This window comes from Poecile atricapillus, chromosome 15 (assembly GCF_030490865.1).
Source record: "Poecile atricapillus isolate bPoeAtr1 chromosome 15, bPoeAtr1.hap1, whole genome shotgun sequence".
Lineage (NCBI taxonomy): Eukaryota > Metazoa > Chordata > Aves > Passeriformes > Paridae > Poecile > Poecile atricapillus.
In genome coordinates, this window is record NC_081263.1 from 1,303,950 (window position 1) to 1,323,770 (window position 19,821).

At 48.6% G+C, this 19,821-nt stretch overlaps 1 protein-coding gene across 1 annotated transcript in view; it reads right to left on the reverse strand.

Annotated features, from left to right (window-relative positions):
• The window catches only part of NFATC2 (nuclear factor of activated T cells 2), a 74,051-nt gene that overhangs the window by 8,899 nt on the left and 45,331 nt on the right, over positions 1–19,821 (reverse strand). The gene's annotated exons all lie outside the window — the stretch shown is intronic.

The following is a 19,821-nucleotide window of genomic DNA, read 5'->3' on the forward strand; positions in this document are numbered from 1 at the left end:
ATCAAGAGACTCCAAACCCACTGGCACCTTTCCATGGATTTAGCAACATGATACAGATATCTGATGGAAAACAGAATCTAAATAAAATGCATATTTTTGGCTAAAGCCCGTCCCAACTGAAATCAATATCTGAACTGCTGTGGATTTACAGGGTCTGGATTGCACTCATGACATTTAAATGTCCTTCCCTTATATTGCAGTGCAGTGCCAGAGTGAGGTGCAAAAATCAAACAATTGGTATCTTTGGTACTGCCCTACCCAAAATGTTTAACAGGAAGCTGGGTGTGCCTGAAAGAAGAGAGCAAAACACAAAGATAGCATTTCTGCTATAAAAAAATCCAATGCCCTAAACGCACTGTAGATCAAAAGTAGCAGGAAGGAAGTACTCAAAAGACAAATCTGTCTGTGCCACCACCTCAGAAACACTAAGGATTCTCTAAGCACTTTCATTATTGCCACTGTACTTCCAGAAAAGATCAACAGCCACTACAGACCAACAGCCTCAAAGCTGGCAGGAAAAAGCGTGACCTAGAGGGGAATGGGGGGACTCCAGGGCTTGGACTCTGTCCTCATCCTGCCACATGGCCCTGGCCAAAGCATCCCTGAAGGACCAGACCTGTGTCAGATCTGCTCTGGGCTGAAAAACGCACAAAGTCTGTGAGGTCACACTCATGGAACTCAAATAATCCCTGCTTAGCTAGGAGAGAGCAGCCTGAGAAGATGATGACCTCCACAAAATGAGCTAAACCCTCCAGCAGATCCACTCTGCTCCGTGTGTGGATGCAGGAGAGCAAACATTCCCCAGAGGGGTGTTCTAGAGTCCTCAGGCAGGACTTTAGATCCTTCAGACCTCAGAGCACCACGAGGTGCTGAGCTCACCTGGGCAGCAGGAGAATTCCAGCACAAACACCACGTTCTCCTGCACAAACTGCTGCCAAAGGCTGCCCTAAAGGCAGCTGGAGGGAAGAGTCCTCAGGCTGATGGGAGCCATCTGGGTGCCCTCAGTTATTTAATCCATCTGATCCCTGTTGGGATTTGCTGGGAGCCGGTGAGTTCAGGTTTTCCATGACCCAGGAAACAGGCCCTGTGTGATGTTTGCAGGACACACACACACACACACACCTGAGCTGGGCTCCTATCCCGGGCTGCTGCCTGCAACAGCAAGACAAAGAGCAACTTTTGCTCCAGAGTGTGATTTTCTGTTTGCTCGATGGATTTCAGTACTTATCCATCCCTTTTTTCATCACTCCATTCTAAGACAGGTGCAAACCCTGCCTACACAGGGACTGGAGGAGGAAAGGGCACCTTCAGGAACAATTTCATGCCCTTTTCCTCCTGCCCCAGGCTTCAGCAAACACCTGTGGGCAGCTCCTGGAGTTCCTCAGGCTCCCTGAGCTGAGTTTAGAGGGGCTGTGTCAGACACTTGGAGCAGAGCTGGGAGAGGCACCCCAGCAAACTGGGCTGTTTCTCTTTATGTCAGTCTCATTGGAATTCAATCTCTGCACCCTCTTCCTGCCCAGTGCAGAGCACTGCAGACACTGAAAGCAGAGCCAAGGGTGGTGCCCAGGGTGGCACCTGGGGCCAGGCACTGCCCACGTCCTCCCCAGGTGACCTGAGCAAGGACTGGCTCTGGGTATCAGTGCTGGCACTGCTACAGGAACATGGAACAACAGCTCCTGTACTATTGTTTGCTAGGATGGTGATAAATCCCCTGTGCTTTATCAGACAAACCCCTCAGGTCTGTTTAGGCACCACTGAGGAGGCAGAAAGGGGCTGCAGGGAGCTGAGCTGGCTGTGTGCAGCTCCTCCACGAGTGTCAGCAGCTGCTCTGGGAACAGTACCTTGAAAGTGGAAAACTAGATCAGCCTGGGTGTGATGAGGAACTCCAGGCCACTGTGGATTTGGTTTGTAGTAGCTTTCCATAACAAAGTCTTTTTTTAACTGACTTTCTTTCTGCTCACATATATTTAGATATGACTTTCATTCTGCAGCACTCTGATGCCAGAGAGTTTTGGCTGCAGTTGCAAGGGACGGGACACGTGTTTGAGTCATGGAGTTGGCTCTCTCCAGTTGATAGTTAGTGAGTTACTGAGAAAAGATGAAGTTTGTATTTAGCTTTAGTTTACATGCAACGAGACCAAGTAAAATATTCCAAGTAGAATGAGCACATAATAAATAAATACACAAAAACTTATACCAGAAGGGGACAGAGTTCATTGTATAAACCACATTACTTGGCTAAACCTATACAGAAATATTGGGCTGATGGACTGAAGCTTAAGGAACACAAGGCAGGAGTCCTCATTTTGTCACTGCTAACTCTTGATTTGACTCTTGCTGCTGCTGCAAAGCACAAGGGTGAAATGTGCTCGTGTCTGGTTTATTGTACATGATTTGGACACTGTGGATTTGATCCAGAACTGCATTAAGACATATTTCTTTTAGATCAAAACCAGCACAACCAAAGGAGGCTGGTGATGACTTCTCCCTCCAGCAGCACCTCATGGTTTAAGAACTGATGAAATTGGTATTGGATACCACAACACCTCCAAAACAGCAAATGCAGGGAAAGCACACGAGCAACAACTCTCTTTATCCACATGTCACCGTGCAGTTTCATCATTCTCCTAGGGTTAACCTATTTACTGGGGCAGCATGAGTCATTCAGCAATGTGATTCAAAAACAGAGAGAGAAAAGAGAATGGATGCGAGGAAGTTATTTTTTACAGGAAATAATTGGGGGAGGACAGAAGAACAGTTACAGCACGTTCAGGATTAGCTGAAAGTACAAGATAGGCAATGCTGCTGCTTTTTTATTTCTCTCACAAAGGAAAAACCAGAACAAATATTTAATTGAGGGGAAACAAACCATTTAACAAATATTTAATTAAGGGAAAACAAACCATATTCGCCTTCCCTTTAGGCAGTTTTGCAGGGGATGAACAGTCAATAATGGAATCTGTTTCCCTCCCTTGAGCTCTAGTGCTTGTCTATTAATCCATAAAACTATTCACTGGCTCTAATTCTCTGGCATCTCATCTTGTGCTGTGTCTTCACTCTGCAGCATCCCCTCTGAAGGGCCTGTGCACTCCTGCAGAGCCCCAGCCCCTCCACAAACCACCTTTCCCTCCTGACGTGTCTGAACTGAATTCTGAGCTGGCTTCTCAGGGGAAAACAGCAGAAAATCCCTTCCTAAGGTGATGGGGAAGATGCACAAGCGGCCTGTGAACAATTCTGCCAAGCAAACCCAGCTCCTCTCTGGCCCAAAGGTGCAAATCTCTGCTTGCAGCTCCTCTGCCCCACACAGAGCCCCAGCCCAGCCAGCCTGCACAAGGCATTTGTTCCCATCTGCTCGATTTTCAGGAGGACTGTGGGCAACAGGCACCACACCGAGCAGGGAACACACAAAATCACTTTAACACACAGATTATTTTTCTATTATGCCTCCACATCCTTCCACAAATGAGTACTTGGGGGAAGACTCTTCCCCCCCAGGGAAATGCCTCCAAGGGCAGAGGTGGGCAGCAGCTCTGCAGGTCCTGGCAGCAGCAGCCCAGTGCTTGGGGGCTGCACTTACTGCTCCAGTCTGCTGGAAAGCATCCAGACCATTCAATATTTAACTGCTTACTGACAGAGTGCTACAATTCACATCTAATAATGTCAAGGAGGTGCCACATACAAGATACTGTGTGTCTGCCCACACCCAGCTGTTTGCTCTTATGCTGCTCTTTGAGTGGAACTCCTTTGAGGGAGGAACTGCTTTTTTTAACTTTGGACTCAAAGCAGCATCTGCCACAACAGAGTGCTGGGGTTTTTACCATAAAATAATGTACTAATAAAAATACTATTTAATACTATGGGGCATATGTATAAATCAGAGACCATGAGACAGAAATAATTATAAAAGACACGGATAACTGGAAAAAGGAGTGCAAAAGACCACGGGGGGCAGATACTGTAGCTCCTCAAGAAGGCCACGAACATCTAACAGTAAACAGCTTGAGGGAACAAGAAAAATGTTATCTGCATCATCCAAAGACTGCAAACTTTCAATCTGAATCAATGGCATGAACGAGAAAACTTTTGTTCTCAATAGGAAGAGAAGATGACAGAAAAAAAAAGACAAAAGAAAAGAGAAAAGAGGAAATAATTCAATCAGTTACCAGAAACAGAAAGAGCTCCTCCACATCCAGTGGAGGTTCACCTTTAGCTGAAGTGCAGCCCATATTATTGAGGCTGGGCAATTCCTAACCTCACCACAACAGCAATAACCTACATTTGCTCAGAAATTAGCCCTCAATTATTTCCAGATCTCCCTCAATTATTTCAGATATCCCAATTCCAGATCAAGATGTAGGAACCACCACCCAAAGAGACTGGCCCAGGGGATCCTTGCTGGGATTTAAGGATGAGCCATCCCCAGTTTTCCAGCTGTGAGGTCTGGGAGCTGTGTGCATCCCCACGCAGCCCGGGCAGGAGGTGATCCTGTGCTCAGGGCATCGCTCCAGGGGCACACTGAGAGAGCTGGGATACCTGGCAGGCCCCTCCTGATCTCTCCCAAGTTCTCAGCAGCTGTGTAACCACGCTCTCCTTTAAACACAAGTCTGCACAGCCAGCTCAGAGCCCTGTGTCTGCGGCTCATATTGAAGCTATTACTTTGCATTTAACCAGGCACTGCTACACTTCCTGGGAGAATTCCAACCTAACAACGGCGGCTTTGGAACCACAGCACGATAAAACACCCTCTTGCCTAAAATAAAGATAAAACTTGCTTACGTTTGACATGATCTCATCGGAGCACAGCGCACATTTTCAGCAGCAGCTGGCTGGGAAGGCGGATTCAATGGGAACACTGTTTGTGCTGCAGTGGGGAAGCAGCCACCACAGCTGGAACACACAGCAGCAGCAAGGGCGAAGGGCAGTGCCCAGGAGCTCTTGTGAGCAGTGCTGGAAGGAGCTCCTGAGTGCCAACAGGAGCGAAAAGCCCGGCTCACACACGCGGAGCCACCTCGAGCCCGCGATCCTAAAGGGACCTTGAGCTCGCTCAGCACTGGGGTCAGCCAGCCAGGCACAAAAATACACCCAGGGACAAACTGGTGTCACCCCTCCAGAGCACCACAGGGATGTCCTGCAGCAGGACTGGGGAGGGGCTTTGGGATGCCCTGAGGGAACAGTTACTGGGATGCCCTAAGGGAACAGTTACTGGGATGCCCTAAGGGAATGCTCTTTGGGATGCCCTAAGGGAACAGTTACTGGGATGCCCTGAGGGAACAGTTACTGGGATGCCCTAAGGGAACGCTCTTTGGGCTGCCCTAAGGGAAGGGTTATTGGGATGCCCTAAAGGAACAGTTACTGTGATGCCCTAAGGGAATGCTCTTTGGGATGCCCTAAGGGGAAGGGTTATTGGGATGCCCTAAGGGAACAGTTACTGGGATGCCCTAAGGGAACAGTTACTGGGATGCCCTAAGGGAATGCTCTTTGGGATGCCCTAAGGGAATGCTCTTTGGGATGCCCAGCAGAGAGAGGAGGGTTCTGTCCTGCTGAGGGCTGCCTTGGCTGACCCCACCCACGCTCTCGCAGCAGCACCTGAGGAAGGCTCCTGGTGTGGCCCTGCAGTGCTGTGATGGGACCTCAGCACCATCACCCCACGGAGTGACAGCACTGCCACAGCCGCTGGGACAGCTCTGAGGGCTGGCTGCCACCATGCTGCACCCTGCCACAGGCTCTGTAGGGCACAAACCAAACACTGCAGCGGGATGTGTCCATCCTGACCTGGGCTCCCAACACCTCCAGAGATCAGACACTTGGCCAGGGCTGCAGCCACATGCAGAGCCTGTCCCAGCTCTGGGTGTCCCCTGGCACTGCAGGACTGCCTGGCACTGGGGCTCCCTGCTGGCCATGGCATCGCCAAGCCCAGGGGCACCACAACAGCCCTGAAGGGGAGGGAATATCCCAGGTACTACAGAAATGACACATCAAGAGACCTAAACATGGAAGTGATGGGAAAAAGCAGACTATCCCAAAGGTTACGTGTTTCTGCTCTTCGGCCAAGAAGCTAAAATTTGCTCAAGTTGAAGAGGGTGGTTCAGCCTTGGTAACTTCAGAACAAGTTCATGCCACAGTGGGTACTGGGAGAGGGCAGAAGGAGCACCACAGAGCTGAAAACTTCCCCTGTTTTGAACTGACAGCACCCAGAGGCCTTGAGAGAGCCCCCTCCAGCAGAGCTGGGTTATGTCTCATGGCCGAGTCAGCAGCCAACATCCTGCTGGTGGGCTGGGAGCGTGCTGGGTCACACACAGGTCACACCACGGGCTTTCCTTGGGGTCCCCTCAGCGTGACTAATCGACACTGAAAATAATCACACAGTTTATCTTTGGGCTGGAAAATCACCAGGTGAGTGGAGACAGCCAGCAGAGTCTCCAGAGGGTTTGGTCACTGCTGACCCTCAGGAGAGACAGGGCTGAGCCTTCTGGCCACATGGAGAGGCAATTTCTGTGGCTGGGTGAGTGTCCCCAGTAGCACTCCCCCCTTCTCGTCTCTAGGTGCCCAGAAACACCCCCAGCTGTTTTCTTTTTCCCCCAGTGGTGCCCAGCCTGGCCCTGCCACTGCCCAGCATGGCAAGGGGCCAGAGAGAACTGCTCTGGGCTTTTCTTAATTCAAGAATGTCATCTGCATCCAGCTGTTAGCCTTCTGGAAATCTGCAGGGTTTTGTTTGCCTCGTGTGGCTGATGCTCCAGCTGCAAACCCCTGGCAGCCAGCAGGTTTGCTTGGAGGACCCAGACAGGAAAGCCTGTCCTGAGAGCACCCTGGGGCTCCCCATGGGCAGCCCCCTCCTCACTCTGATGGGAATGGGGCTAAACTCCCCTGAAATCACACCAGGGGAGTGTGGAGACTGCACAAATCTGTGTGCTCATCAATAACATTGCAAACCATTACGGCACTGCTACCCACTTTCTGGTTTTCTGCTTTTGTGCAGTTGGTTTTTTAAAATCCCATCTTGTGATATGAAAAATCAATGCTGTCTATGATTTAGAAAGAGAACAGGCTGGATCAGAGTGAAAGGGCAGGGAGGACTGCAGTGTTATGAGGAGGTGGGGGCTTGCTCAGACTTATTTCCAAAGAACAAATCTTTCATGGAGTGTGGGTTACAGATGTGAAAACATGGTGATTAGGGAAGGTTAAGGGACAGAGCTTTACTACCTGAACAAATCTGCCATTTGACAGCTGAATGCCAAATCCCCCATTTTTACCCACAACAACTCCAATTCCACGCTCAGTTACTCAGGGACATGGATAAAATCACTGAACAGTCAGGTAAATACCAACCACCACTAAATGCAGCCTGATCACAAAATTTGCTTTCACATCTTCCCCCTCTGGAGCAAGCACAGGAACAACGAGGGGTGATTAATAACCCCATATCATTATATGCACTAAGTAAGCTGTAAGAGAAAGTCTGACAGGAAAGTGTGTTTGGAGCAGTGCTGTGCTGGGGGTGCTTCCCTGGCAGGGGTGGGATGGCTCTGGGAGGAGAATGGGAGGCAAAATCCTCTCTGGAGAATCCCCAACTCCTGCAAATGCTAAGCACATTGTACCTAAAATTAAACAAAGTAGAAAAGAAAATACATAGTGTGGGCTGCTTGCAAGGTCACTAAGCCAGGAGAAGGGACTACTTTAATTTCCCTTTTACCTGGAAAGAAAAATAAACTGGAGGAAAAAAAAAAACAAACCAAAAAACAACAAAATAACCCCACCAATTCTTCTGAAGGTTGGAAAAAGCCTGTCTGAGAGGGGAGATAGCTGCAAACACCTCGTTGAACACGTGCTGTTTTCCATCCCCCACAAGAAGCCTTGCTGTGCTCTCAGCTGGGCTGGACACAGGCAGAGGGCCGGGTGAGGAGCAGGAGGACGTGAAGCTGGCTGTGCTGTCCAGAAGATGAAAACACTACTGCTGTTTATAGAGGGAAACCCAATTCGTCAGCCCAAATGAATTCCTGTGCTAATCCATGCAGGCTTCATGTTTTCCACCAGCCCCAGCCACTGTAAAGACTATCTTTAGGAGGCACAGTGTGTTTGGAAAGGAGCAGCTGGAAAGAGAGGACACTTATGCCAGCTTGGAAGGCTTTCTGGTATGGAAAAAGAGGAATGCTCTCTTGGGTCTCCCCACAAAATTAAAGCATCTTCATCCAGAGCAGAGCGATGCCAAGCACAACAAACAAAAGCGGCTTTCCCCAACTCTCCTGGGCAGCCTCGCTCAGGGCTCACAATGGTTTCCATAGAACTTGTTTTGCTATCATAACAAATTCGATCCGTCCAGGCCCGATGGCCGCTCCTTTCCAAAGACAAGAAATGCATTTCCTCACTCGCTGCTCCGTGCCACGGGCAGGGACTCCCTGGATAAGCCAGCAGCTGGGTGCCCTGCTGTGGTGAGCAGAGGGGTCCCTGAGGGGCTGTGCAGTGAGGGGCCCTGCCCTGAGGGGCTCTGCCCTGAGGAGCTGTGTCCTGAGGAACTCTGCCCTGATGAGCTCTGTCCTGAGGAGCTGTGCCCTGAGGGGCTCTGTCCTGAGGGGCTCTGTCCTGAGGGGCTCTGTCCTGAGGGGCTCTGCCCTGAGGAGCTGTGTCCTGAGGAGCTCTGTCCTGAGGAACTGTGCCATGAGGAGCTCTGCCCTGAGGAGCTGTGTCCTGATGAGCTGTGCCCTGAGGAGCTGTGTCCTGAGGAGCTCTGCCCTGAGGAGCTGTGTCCTGATGAGCTGTGCCCTGAGGAGCTGTGTCCTGAGGAGCTGTGCCCTGAGGAGCTGTGTCCTGAGGAGCTCTGCCATGAGGGGCTCTGCCATGAGGAGATCTGCCATGAGGGGCTCTGCCCTGAGGAGCTCTGTCCTGAGGAGCTCTGTCCTGATGAGCTCTGCCCTGAGGGTCTCTGCAGGCTCTGCTCACCCCTCGTCCCCATGGCTCGGGTCTGTCGCTGTTGGACACAAAGTACAAGTGTGGGTTCACAGCACACACCAGAATGAGTTGCTAGGAAAAGGGGCCTTTATTCTCTGAACTTTTCAGCTTTTATAGGGTCCTACACTACAGGGTTAACAGGATTGGGTAAGGGAACATCACCTCTTGTCCCATTGGTGGCACAGGAGAAAACCAAGCTATCCTACAGTTATACAGAACTGTTTTGAGAAAGCAAGATAATTTACAAATATTGTCCTTGAGTGCAAGATTTCCCAAGAACCTTTCCCTTGGGAACAATCAGCCACTGACAGCCTGCAATTCCCTCAGGCTCAGAGAACATCAGGTCCCCAGGGGTCCTGGGGCACTGCATGCAGGCAGCCCCAGCCAGCAGCGTGTGCTGTGCTCAGTGTGAACAGCTCGCCCTGCTCACAGCCTGCTGAAATGAAGGAATTACTGCAGCCTCATGGGATCCAGGCTGGATTATCTGCCAGGGAACGTCCCCCGGGGGAGAGGCTCCTTCCAGCACAGACACTGGTGCTCAGCAGCAGGTCCTGAAAGCTGAGATGTGTTTCTGCATGACAGACTGCAGGAGCATTCAGTGCTGCATCTAAACCAAGACTGTTATCTGAACAGCCTGAAATTCTCTGAAGTCATAATCTTCATCTAAAATTTGCACTACTTTTGAAGAGCTATGAAGCGTAACCAAGTACAAAACAAAGATACTAATTTCTAAAACAGACATAGCACTAGTTCTGTGTTTTAACAGTAGTCTATAAAAGTTGTCCTGAAGAAAAATTTGTATAAAAATCAATGACACTTTTTAAAAAAGGAAATATATCTTACAACACCACTAAGTTATTTGAGGGTATGAAGCTGCACAGTGACCTCAAGAGAGCCCTCTTGTAACCCAGCCTACCTTGCTGAAAATTAGGGTCTACCTGCTGGAGTCTCAGGTGCTGCAATCTTGGACTCTTTTCCAAGGAAGGAGAGAGCACCCCACTCAAAGCAAATGAACAAGGGTGCAGAAGAAATCAGGCAAGAGAAAATGTAATGCAATTTTAAGGAAGAAAGATACACAACCCAAATCACAACTTAAAAATGCAGCTGCTAAAAGTTCCCCTCATATTTGCTTCAGTCCTGATTTAAGCCTGGATCTGCCCGATGCCTGGTGTGTCCAGACTATTTCCAGCCTTTGCAAACATCAATTTGTACCGAATTACAATGACTTCATCTGCAGTGACTTGATCTGGGGCACTTCCCCAAGCCCTAAGCCCAGGCTCTGGGCTGGTGACAAGGACACTGCAGAACAGCCCTGCTGCCTCCTGGGCAGAGCTGGAAGCCCACAAGTGGCTGAAGACCCAGCACTGGGAGGAATCTGACCACAAAGGGAAAGCAATGTCTGGTCCAGCTCCCAGGCCTCTGGCCCTGTGGCTCTGGAGCCTCCTGGAAGCCAGACCTTACCAGAGAAGTGATGCTGCTCATAATGACAGATGCTGAGCCCAGGGAGGTTTAACTGTCACAACACTTTCACCACTGACCCCCATACTTATGGAGTGGCTGCCCCTTCTTTTAGTCATTCTCACTCTTTCCAAGGAAATTTAGAAACCACCTAAATAAACCAGCACCCATTGAGACATTGCAAATGTCACAGGAGTCATCCATGTGTCTCACTATTTGTCCTACATTTGACTCGATTCATTCACGACTGATGAAGTCATTCATCATTAAGAAACCAAACCACACCACACCACAATTTGGGAATCTTTGACTGGACTCCCCTGGCAGAACTGATCAGAGGGAATGGTAGCAAACTGAAACTTTTCTAATTTCCTGCTGCTTTTGGCCTGGCCCAGGTTACTCCTTGCAGAGTCAGAGCAAGCCACCACAGAGAGAGGAGCACGCTGCTGGCACTTTGCAGGGACATCAGCCCAGTTTGTGCAGAGTGCTTGGTGCTCAACCAGCCCTTCCCAACACTACAGCTGGGACCAAGGGACAGCCCCTTCTGACCTTTACTTCCATCCCTGACAATTATCCACGGGGAAAATTCCCCCTCAGGTGGAAGCCTAGCACTCCAACACGCACAGGCAGAGGTCAATAATCCTTTCCTCACTGTATCTAGTTTTAATTGCCATCTCACTCTAAAGAAGTAGTGTTTATTCAGCTGAAGGCAGAGTTTAGTTTGTATTTTGGACTGCAAAGTTTCCAAATTAAAAATCCACGAAAGGACACGGCTTGATTAAAATGGGAACTGTGTGGATTAGGAGAACCTGTAAGAAGATGGACAATGTCAGCCTTGTTTATCACTGGGTAAGGAAGAGCTGCTCATGGTGAAGCCTTTTGATCCTCAGTGGTTTGACTCCAGCTAACAGTAGCTGAAGATTTAACTCTTTTATACCTAACACTGGTTAAATCCACCCCAAGACCAAGTTTTGAGCCATTTGCAGACCATCAGTCACGCAGATCTGTAGAGATCAGTGTTTTAATTCCAAACAGACTGCAGCATCTCTTGGAGATGTGCACATAAATTGGAGGATATGAATACTTGCAAAATTGGGAATACTTGGATTGCAGGTTTTTGTGCAGACCCCTCTCAGAGCGAGGAGTTATCTGTGAAATTCCCAGCTGGATCCATGCCCACATTCCTGTGCATGCAAAATTGAACCACGGGGACTCGGAGTGATGATTCACACACAACTGCATTGTTTGTACATTTTAGGTTTCTTGGTAAACACAGAAAAAGTTGTATTACAGAGTGAGTGTGAAAGGCAGCACCTGCCTGAACATCCCAACTAGGAGCTAAGGTGCTGAAGGGAGTTTTATGGTCTCCAGGTATTTGTTCTTCCCCCATCCCTGGCTCTCCCACTGGCACAGCTCCCCATGTGCTGCGTGCTTTCCACATCACAGAAGCTGCAGTGACCTGTTGGGTCATCGAGTACCTCTCACAGCCAGCAAGGGATTGTCTTGTACATTTGCTTTAAAAATACCTCTGAGCACTCACTGCATCCAGATGTGAGCACAGAAGTCTCCTGGAACTGGTGAGGAAACAGCAATAAAATGGTTGGGCAGGGTAAGGCCATACCAGCTTCTGCTGGGCACAAAAGCAGCTCTCACTGCTCTGAGCTCTCACAAGAAAACTAACTCAGATGGGAAATTCAGATGATTCATCCTAATTTTCTTAATTTATAAATGGCCAGAGTTTTATCAATAAATACTGATCATAAATGACTGTTACATTTCTATATGTATAGTTAATTAAAAAGAAATAATTACATTATTATTTATAACAAACTATGAAAAACAGGTGGAGAAAAAAATTGATTCTAAGCTAATCAATTCTAGGTCTTCATTCTTGTGAGACAAGAGGTCTATACAGATAAAAAATGCCCCACTAACTATCCCTGCTCCCTGGCAGGACATGACCTGAGCTGAGAAAGTTCTGCTTGTGCGAGGAACACTGAGAATCCAGGCATTTTTCTGCAGTAGAAGACTTTATAACTGCCTTTCAGTTTGCACCATAAAAACACTGTAGATCTTTAAGATGGTTATATTCTTGCCAGGCATTTTATTTCACAACAGTTTAAAAATTGTGCAGATGTTTTCCAAACTTTTCCGAGCAGCTGCTCCCAACATTTCAAAGTGCAGCTCCAAAAGGACTCAAGCTGCCTTTTCAAGAGCCACTGCAGGAGGAGCTGAATCCTCCCAATTATTTCATTGAGTTTTAAGGGGAGAAAAGACCTTTTCCCCACCTCTGCACATTCCTAATATTAACCCAATTTGTACCAAATGAAACTGTGAGGAGCAGCAATGCCAAACCCAGGCGTTCAGGGCTCGTGAGTCAGGCCTCCAACAATCATGAGACTGGTTTTTAAATCATGCAATCAGCCTCCCGCCCTCAAAGTTGCATCATTTTTGTCTGTCTGAATTTTGAAAACCCAAAACATCCAGGTTTGTATTTTTAACATTTTGTTCTTTTCTTGGATTGGACCTGAAAAGTTCAGTAAGAAAAGTCACCTGCACAGGGACTTTTAAATTGCTATTCATATTCCAAGAACTGCAATGAAATTGCAAAGAATTTGCAAAAGCCTGGAGCTGCCATGTGGATGTGAGCTGGTTCAGTGATGAATATTCAATTACATCATGCTCATTCTGAAGGGATGAAATCCTCATTATGAGGGTTTTATCACCCTCCCTACCTGTGAGGGCAAACACTCACCCTGCTGCAGGTACAACTCCTCTCAGCAAAGCCTGGACATGAGCCCAGCTCAGTGCTCCACCTCTGCTGGGAATTACTGGGATTCATTCTGAGGTGGTCAACAGAGCAAGCAAGCAGGCTGAGCTTGTACAATTGCTGACCCATAAAAATCTTTTCTATTTCCCCATATTCACGTTCATATTTGTTCTGTCAGCTACCCCAGCAGGAATAAACCCCACAAATGTGTGGCCATGCACAGCCACCCCACAAACCCCTCCAGTGGAGGAGCTGCTGCTGGTTCCCTGGCTTGGCCTGAGCTGTGCTGATTCCAGGCTTTTACTGCAGCAGAGCTGTGTCTCTATGAGGCCCTTCACCATAATAGCTGTGTTAGCAAAATAAAATTAAAAAAAAAAAATAACCCAACCACCTTAACCAGCACAGCTCTGTGGTGAGCTGCTGGAGGGTAAAACAAGCCCTGCTCGAGGTTTCCAGAGAGCACTCCTCTGTTCAATGCAAAATGGAGAATTTAGCACCAGAATGAGTTAATCCCCTTCCCTACTTTACACACATTATATGAACCATTTTCTACCCGTGCATCTCTCATCACCAAAGTCACCATTTTAAAAAACTGTTGTCAAAACTGTTGTGATTTTGACTGCACTGAAAGAAGTTCTGTGTGAAGCACCCAGAGTCCCTCCCAGCTTGCAGGAAGATGCCTTCTCCTCACACACCAGCTTTGCTCTGTCTCCAGATTGTCCCCAAGGAATGAGGATGCTCCTGGCAGAGCTGGCCCAGCTCTGGTGACCTGCCAGCCATCGATGCTCAGGGAAGCACCCCCAAGCCTTGGACAGGCAGGAGTGAAAGGATGAGCCTGGGGAAAGGCAGGGGAAGGAGAGGAGCTCTGCCTGGCCCTCTCTTTACCTGTTTTCACCTACAGCACAGCCAGTGCTGCCCCAGCTCCTGCACATCTGGGGGACCTGCGAGTCTGGGATTCCTCAGGAAAGTCACAGTTTTGTTACCAGTTTTTGCCTCAGCTGGAGCCAAGTCCCTCAAAAGCTCTGATCCTGCTTCACCCCTCTGTGAGAGCTGGGGACTAGACTGTCTGCCTCTTTCTGCAGGGGAATAACTTCAATTCATTACCATTGCTCTGCACTGGAGTGAAAAATGTTTTTGTTATTATCCCTTTAAACTGAAAGTGGATTGAAGGAATAAAAGTAAATGTATGGTCTATTTTGGCAGATGCCTCCCAACAGATGGGTGTCTATGGTGTTCTTTGTGAGAGCTGGCTGCTGCCTGTGATTCAGACTGTCTAAGGAATGCCATGAGCTTGGACTAAATGGACAGCAAGTCTGGGAAAGCACTTTATTGTGGTTTAGAAGCTTTCAATTCCCAACTGCACGAACAAGTTCTTTTTTTTTTCAAGTAACTCTTTGCCAGTATTTCAAAACCATCACCGAAATTTGCCTGATGCCTGCTGAGAAGGGAGCGCTTTTGGCTGATAACAGCCAGCCTTCAAAGGGGAACCTTCAAACCTCCAGCCCTGCACCTGGGGGGCTTGGGGCAGCAGGTCCTGGTGAGACCCTGCCCATGGAGGGGCAGCAGAGCCCTCGTGCCCCCCGAGCAGCTCTGGGCTCTGCCTGTTCCTCGTGCTCTGCACAGGAAACGCTTTGTGACACAGCTCTCGCCTGTGGGCACTCGCTGCGCCAATTAAAGATTCCTGAGCTCCAGAACAAAGAGGTGCCAGCGGAACCGATGGTTTTAATCACTCGATTCATTCTCTTCCTTCCTCTACTGCTGATTTGGGATGGATGGGTTTTTCTTTCTCTCGCTTTGTTTTGCTTTGCATGCTTTGAGGCAGCTGCTCAGAAAGGCTGCTGGGGAAAGGGCAGTCTTCAAATGGGGCTGGATTTGTCTGGGCTTTTTAACTGGGAATTGTTTCTAGAGGTGAAGAAGATCAGATGGAGCCTGCTATAACAATACTTAATTCCTATTCAGGTATGCAAGTGTAGGGGCTTTTCTGAGAATCCATGTGTGTGTTACTAATACAAATTAATTAATGCTTAACTGTACAAGAGGGAAGGATAAGGCACTTTTTAATAATGGTAAACTGAAGTACAGGGAAGTTAAATACTTTGCTGAAAGACCAAGCTCAGACTCAACCCAGACCTTCCTCCTAACAGACTGATCTTTCTGCTTCCTGCCAACAGACTCCAGGGTTTGGGGAGAAAAATCACTTTTCTGCTCTCTTTTTATCCTGCCTCTAGAAAAGCAATGTATAGGACAGGGGCATGGAGATCCTAACACAACACAAACCTACAAGAGCAGTGATCCAAAGAGAAAGCTGCAGAGTACCCAGGGAGTGCTGCAAGGTCCCAGCAGAGAATAGAAAATCTGTAATAATGTGAGTCAGAGCTTCAGGAATGAGCCTGATGAATACATAGATTTGCTAGAGCATTTCAGCAAAGTGTTTTGGAGAACATACAGGCTTCACTCTTAGTCAAAACTCTGCCTGAGCAGAAATGACCACACCTTCTATGAAAAGTAGTTCTAATTAAAAACAGAGCATGGCTTTTTTAGATGCAAACTGTTGCTCGAAACTGAACCCCAGCCCATTTGTAGGATTCAAATTCACCCCCATCAAAAATGCCAGGAAACAAGAACATCTTCCCTCTGCCCTGTCTTGCTACTCAACTCTGTGCATGGACACAAGATGAAAACAACAACAAACCAACCTAAAATATGCCCCTAAAGCCAGCATCCTCTGTGCTGCCTGTGCATGGGCTCGAGTCAGTGTTTAGAGAGAAAAGCAGCTTCTCTCCAGCCAGGCAGGACCAGCTGCCAGTGCAGCTCCAGAGGCTTTCCCAGTGGAGCCCCCAGAGCAGCTCTGTCACCCCCTCCAGCACAGCAGGATGCTCAGGATGTGCCAGCATCCAGCCAGGACTCCCCTGGAGCAGCACTCTGGGCTCTGACAGTCCCAGGACAGCCCTGGAGGCAATCCCTGCCCAAGGAGAACAGAGCTGGCCAGAAGTGAAAGCTCCCTCCTGAACGTGAAGGAAAGAAGGGATTTGAGTTTCACCTCCCAGTACGGTGGGGACAGACTGAGGGTTTTCTTGTTGTAGAATGATAGAACACAGGAGGGAAGTGCAGGGATGGAACACACTCTGAGTGCTGCAGGAGGAGCAGAACTACACACACCAACACTCAGCTGGTCAGGGAGTGATCTCCAGCGCTGGCTGATGTGCAAGGACCACACTGCACATCCTGCACAGCCGCTTTCTGCAGAAATCTCTGACGTGCCTGGGGTTTTCTGTGAAACACCTGAGCTCGCTATGAACCATCTGCACTGATCAGCAGCCTGATAAACCACTACACAACATCTGCCTTGCTCTTCTCCTCCCAAAAGACATTGCTGTGCACCAAAAATAATTGAGAGCTGCTGGATCCAGCAGACACTTTGGAGTGTCAGATGTGGCTAGACAGTTACTATTTGAATAATGACAATCGTTTTTCTTTGCAAAGTTCAGCCTGGCAGCTGAACTGAAAAGATCTCAGTCTAAGGCAGGCAAGGTGATAACACTTCAGCTACACCACCACGATCTGTGCGTGGAATTGAGCCTCGTGCTCATGTCCCAGACAGGGAACTGGCCATGGCAGCTGAGCTGTGTCCCCAGGGCTGCACAGGAGCCTCTGGTTCTGCAGGAGAGCACAATCAGAGCCCCCAGCCCTGGGTCACCCCCTCGTGATCCTGCCCCACCAGGGGATTGCAGACAGAGCTGCAAAGAACTACAGCTTGAATGGAGCTTGTGCTTTAAAGAGTTCATCCCAGTGCCCTCAGGGTGCTGCAGGAACTACATTCTATTTGTCAACATCTGTGGTTGTTTGGGTAACTTTTACCATCGTGGGTAGTTTGGTTATGAATAATATTAAGGTGAGGCCTTGGCTCACGAGCTTATTGCTCTGTCACCCCAGGGCTTTCAGTTGCATTTGAGGCTGATCCCTGCCTGCCAGCACTAGCCTGGACACCTGCTGCATCCTCCAGGGTCTCCTGACACCCAGGGTGTCACCACTCCCAAAACAACTCCAACAGCAATGGAGCTCCAGCCACCCCAGGAGAGTCACTCCCAAAACAATTCCAACAGCAATGGAGCTCCAGCCACCCCAGGAGAGTCACTCCCAAAACAATTCCAACAGCAATGGAGCTCCAGCCACCCCAGGAGAGTCACTCCCAAAACAATTCCAACAGCAATGGAGCTCTGGCCACCCCAGGAGAGTCACTCCCAAAACAATTCCAACAGCAATGGAGCTCCAGCCACCCCAGGAGAGTCACTCCCAAAACAACTCCAACAGCAATGGAGCTCCAGCCACCCCAGGAGAGTCACTCCCAAAACAATTCCAACAGCAATGGAGCTCCAGCCACCCCAGGAGAGTCACTCCCAAAACAACTCCAACAGCAATGGAGCTCCAGCCACCCCAGGCCAGCCTGGGTTCCCTCAGTGCCCCGAGGGGCAGCAGCTCCAGGGAGGAGGAACAGCAGCCTGGCCATGCCCAGGTCACCCTGGCAGAGCTCAGAACAGAAACAAAGCCCAGGACACCGAGGCTGCGGCTTAACCATAAGGGCAAGAGCTGGTGAGAGGAGGCCACAGCAGCAAAGGGACGGAAGCTGGACCGCCGGCAGAACTCCGGGGAAAGGAGAACAAGGCAGAGGGAGGAGGAAGATGGGGGAAGGGAGGAAGAGCAAAGGGAAGTGAGAGACAGAGCAGGGATTGCCCAAGAGCCTGGGCAGCAGCAGCAGCAGCACTCAGCTCGTGCCAAGCCTGCTGGGGAAGCACCAGATCCGTGTCTGCCCGTGAAAATCACTGCAAGACCTCACAGATCACTTTATCTCACAAGAGCTTTCTGGATAAAAGGGATTTAAGGGCAAAGCCTCCATAATCCTTTGGGCTGGCTTTCTTTTAATACTATAAAGCACAAACCCAAACTTTCTAGTCAGGAAAAACATGGCTTTTGTTATGTTCTGAGTCACTCTTACCCAGCAGCAAACAATGTGGCTTTTCAATTCAAGTCCTGAACATTTCAGCATGAAATGCTTTGCAAAGCCCTAAAGTAAATGACAATTGTCCAAGTCACACTTCCAGCTGATATAAACTCACTGAGGTCAGTAAAGAGACTGCATGTGCCCCATCTTGCCTGGCCTGATTTGGGTGGCATGATTGATAAACTAATCTCTAGCTGAAATCAATTCAAGATGAACCAGTCGGCCAAGGAGAAGCCTGGGATTTCATTATTAACTGCTGCTGTTCTGCCTAATGGCTCCTCTTAGGGAGGCTGAGTGCATTCTTGGTGAGCTGTGCTGCAGCTGGGTCTCGCTGGTCTGATTCAAAACTCAGGAAAATTAACTTTGTAGTCCACCTTGGAAGTTCTTTTAAGTGAACTGTGACTTGACTTTGAAGTTAGCTTTTACTTCAAGATTCCTTCTTTTCTCCTTCTTACACAAGGGGTGTACCAAGTATTTTTAGAAATGTGGAAGAATCTCTCAGCTTCTCATATTAAAATTACCCTAAATAACAGCGTTTAGTTCTCCTGTCAGAAGGATTCCCTTGCCTTGTTATCATGCTCAATTCCCTGAATGGAAAGCAAATCTCCCAAGTTAAATTCAGGACTCCACAATCTCCTGCTCAGAGAAAGGAGCCAGTAAAAACTCTCCAGATTTTCCTGTGATGGCACCAAAGCTGCATCAAGCACTCTGCAAACACAGCTAACAGAGGAAACCATCCAAACTCTGCCCACAAACCCAGCAGTGAAGGCTGCACACATTACAGAGCACTCAGGACCCAAGCTGAAGAAAGTACAACTTTCACAGGCACAGTTTCACAACTCCAGGTAAGTGCATTAAAATATCCAGTAAAAACGGGTGCTTAGGGCACATCCTGGTGCCCATCCAGGACATCAGGCCTGAATTGCCTGCACTGAGAGCAGAGTTACTTCCTGCACATGAACATCCTGTATTTGCAGCAACATTTCCAGCAGCCTCACTCTGCTCCCACTAAAATCAATGATGGGTTTGCTGCTGCTCTCTGTGACTGCAGTGTCCAGCTGCACTATTAATTCTGCATTGATTTCCTCCTGCCAGAAACATGCTTTAATAAAAGAAACAATCAACAAGATTGCCAATAGCTGCCTACCTAAGAATAAGCAGGATATGTTCAAAGAAAGCTTTACTCTAACTTATGCTCATTCCTAAAGGCTAAATCAGCTGGCTCACAACAAAGGAACAGCATTGTTTCACTTATCAATGTCCCACTGTTCATCTAGAACATCTGCAATGGTTTTGCCTGCAGCACTACCCCATTCATTACAGGCCTTGATAGATTGCTCAATGGGCTTTTTTTTTTTGGTACAAAATGTACAAGAGCATTTTACAAAATGGACTTTGCCCTGATATGAAGAAATATAATAAAATAATTAAGAAGTGTGTTTCGTTTCAGATCCGCCATTTTCCAAACTGGCGATGGAACCTTTGGCAAAGGGGAACAAAATGGGACCAGCTCAATGTGGCACGGGGCAAGCAGAGGGTTCTCGTGGCTGAGTGGCCAAAGAGCTTTGACATCTACCAAAAATGCACCTAATGGAAGGCCCAAATCCAGCCTGAATGCCCAGCAAACATCCACACCCATCCCAGGGGCCAC